The sequence below is a fragment of the Octopus bimaculoides genome, chromosome 2 (assembly GCF_001194135.2).
Source record: "Octopus bimaculoides isolate UCB-OBI-ISO-001 chromosome 2, ASM119413v2, whole genome shotgun sequence".
Classification (NCBI taxonomy): Eukaryota; Metazoa; Mollusca; class Cephalopoda; order Octopoda; family Octopodidae; genus Octopus; species Octopus bimaculoides.
Window position 1 is genome coordinate 191,989,233 of NC_068982.1, and position 3,777 is coordinate 191,993,009.

The following is a 3,777-nucleotide window of genomic DNA, read 5'->3' on the forward strand; positions in this document are numbered from 1 at the left end:
TTCTTTCTTCCTTATCGCATACCTTGTTCTCAGCTGGGCATGCTATGTCTATGATCCAGCATAGTTTGTTTTCTTTCTCAATTAAGACTATGTCCAGCTTCCTATTCTCAATCTCATGTTCGCACTGAATCATAAAATCCCATAGCATCTTTGCATTTTTGTTTTCGACGATGCCTTCAGGTTTGTGCTCTGTCAAGTCCGTACTTGTTATTATTATTATTATGATTATTATTATGATTATTATTATGATTATTATTATTATTATTATTATTATTATTATTATTATTATTATTATTATTATTTAACTTGACCTGAATCAGATTAGAACTGTTAAAGGAAAAATACTTTGACATGATCTGTCTGAACTGCTAAAGTTGTTGGGTGAGTGAGGTGCACGTGCCAGGCAGTGGATAGTCACTGCACTAAGGACATGTGCAGCCTAACAGTTGCACTTTTACTAATTTGGCCCAGTGATAAGTGTCATGACTACTGCTGCTATGTCTGGCTGATTGTTGTTATATGTTTGTGTTGGGTGTGTCTCTGGTTGCACATTGTTATTGCGCCCACCTGTTGCTACTTCCTCTCATGTCATTGCCCTTCTTCGTCTTTTTCTTCCATTAATTTTGCTTTCTGTCTTTTTCTTCTTCTGCCTTTCTTTCTTCTTTCACCTTCTTCTGCCACTTTTCTATAAACTCCTTCTTTTCTCTTTCTCTCCCTCATTCCTCTCCACGTCTTCCTTAACAAGCACAGAATTCAGTTGCTGTCTTTTATATCCTAGACAAACGTTGAATATAGAATTTAACGCAGCAGAGTTAAAATCAATGTATTCACACAACGTACTTCATGAGACTCCAAACACTCTCTTAACGACTCCCACTCACCTGTCGTCTCAACCAATAAGCTACTCTTTATAATGTCCTCCTTTGAGATTGACTTCCATTGGAAGTTAATATTTTATTTTTATTTACACAGTCTTCTTTCATCACATCTCCCTTTTTGAGATTTTCCTCCTAGGGAAGTTTAATATTTCTTCTGTTTAAGCATTACTTCCAACCGTTCTGTTTGTTTCCTCTTTCTTGTGCTGCTATGCCCAGGTTCAATTTCTTATGGTGTTGGAACATCAAAGGTATCATAGAACACTTCCATGGGTATCGCTTTCCTTTTTTTCCGTATATCTATTTTTTAGTTGGTTTAAATATCTTTTGTGTTCCCTTTTTTTGCCTCTTATATGTCATTTTGCCTATTTTTTTTGTTACTACTCTGTCTTCCCAACCTTGTTTTCCATATTCATATATCTTGAAAAAAGACCTTGTCACCAATATTAAAATGCTTTGTCATATTTTGAGTTTTTTCCCTATTTTCTTTTCTTACTGGTAGCAGTTTGTCGAAAATTGACTTTATTTTACAAGCAAACATTAGTTTCGCAGGTGATTTGCCTGTAAAAGTGTTTGGGTCTAGTGTTTGCCTGTATAAACCCTCAAGTATTGTGTCAATGCTGCATCATTGACTAGCTTATTTCTTGATTTCTTTAATGCTCTTTTAAATGCTTCCAAGAGCCTTTCCGTTCGCCTGTTTGATCTTGGGTGATACAGAGGAGTAGTGATATGTTCAATTGAGTACATCTTGCAAACATTCTTAAATTCATTCGCCGTGAATTGTGTACCATTATTGGAGACTATGGTATCTAGGACACCATACCAAGCAAAACGTTTGTGTAGAAATTCCACTGTTACCATGGATGTCAGTTTTCTACATTTACACATTTCTGGCTATTTGGTAAAGCTATGTACCACTATTAGATAATATGATTGGGTTAATGGTCCTGCGAAGTCTATGTGTAGTCTAGACCATGGAATATCGGCCATGGGCCAAGGTTGAAATTTTATGGGTGGTGACTTTGCTGCAAGAGCGCAACCTCTGCAGGTTTTTACCCACTTCTCAATATCAAGATCCATTTTTGGCCAGTCAACATAATTCCTTGTGACTTCATCCTAGAAATTCCTGGATGTCCAGTGTTGAATTCCATTAACATTTGACCTTGTAGTGAGGTAGGCATTATGACCCTCTATGCATACATAAGCACATTATTACATATCGAATACAAATTTGAAACAGTGTTACATCCAGCCACACGTATTTTTTAAATTTTATTTCTTCTGATCTCACTATTTTTTTCATTTTTATGATAAACTCTTCCATCTCTGCCTTAATTTTTATTTCCTACAATGTGACACGCAATTCACAACATTGCACAATATATTTTTTATTTCATTTTCAGCTTTTAATGCCACTGTCACTGAGTCTCCTAGTGGTTCACTGTATTTTGCTATTAACTTTGACAAACTATCTGCATGTCCCAATTTTTTCAATGGCAAATACTCCATAATTCAGTAGGATCATTCCCCAGTGCTGCAATCTGTTGGCTGTATGAGTGGGGATACCCTTTTTTGATCTATAGATCAACAATAATGGGCGGTGGTCTGTCTGCAGACGGAACCTTCTTCCATGTATAAATTTATGGAATTTTTTTTACTGCAAATATGATGACTAATGCCTCTTTATCTGTTTGACTTTAACTTTTTTCATTCAACAATAATGAATGCAAAGCATGAGCTATTGCTTTCAAGAAACCATCTTCATATTTGTGTAAAATCACAGTTCCAATATCACTTTCACTAGCATCTGCTGCCACAACCATTTCTAAATTCAGGTCAAAATGTGATAACGACAATTCCGATGTTAAGATGTTTTTAATTTCTTCAAAAGCTTTTTGGCATTTGTCTGACCAGTTCTATGTCTTTTTTTAACAAGTTATTCAGGGGTGCTCTTAAATTGTGCATATTTGGTATGTATACCTGGTAGTAATTTGCAAGCCCCAAAAATGCTTGTAACATTGTAATGTTTGTTGGGGGAGGCATATTTTTTATTGCACTCACCCTAGATGGGTCTGGTCTGCATCCATTTTCATCAGTAATCTGCCCTAGATATTTTATTCTTGGCATAAAATATTCACACTTTTCCTTTCTGAGCTTAAACCCATAAATCTTTTATCCTTTCGAAGACCTTTTTAACAGGCTCAGCATGCTGACCCCTAGGTTCACTGTTTATGAGTCTGTCATCAAGGTAAGCTATAGCAAAATCCAAAAATTTCCTCTGGACCTGGTAACGGCTAATTACATGACATCAAATATTTGTTTAATCCTGTTGATTAATGTTTGCTCTTCCCTTATTCATAAAAATAAACACAGTTATGTGTCAGCATTTATTTTAGTCTTTAGTTGTTTTAGTCAACAGTAGACATCATTGCTGTTCAGTTCCAGATTAAAACAGATTATACAGGCAAATTTAGAATCATAGTTATTCCAAGCGTGACCGTTAGATCCTATATCCTGTGTTTCTAGAGTGAAATTATCTTGTGTATCCTTCCCATTCTAAAATGGGAAGGTGATGGTGGTGGTTCTTGTTCTTGCTGTTTCACATTTTGGCACAAGATCAGCAATTCTGTCAGGAGAGCTGATTTCCTCAGCCCCAACTACTTCATCAAGTCTTATTTTATCAACTCTGAAAGAATGAAAGCAAATTTAACCATGGCAGAATTTGAAACTAGAAAGTAAAGAACCAAGAGAAATATTGCAAGACATTTTTTCCAAAATCATTGAAACACTTGCACATCCCTTCATGTGTGTGTGTATAAATACATATAGCTAGAGATGCACCTATTCAAGTGCAGTTGTGGGGGTGGATATATATATATATATATATATATATATATATATA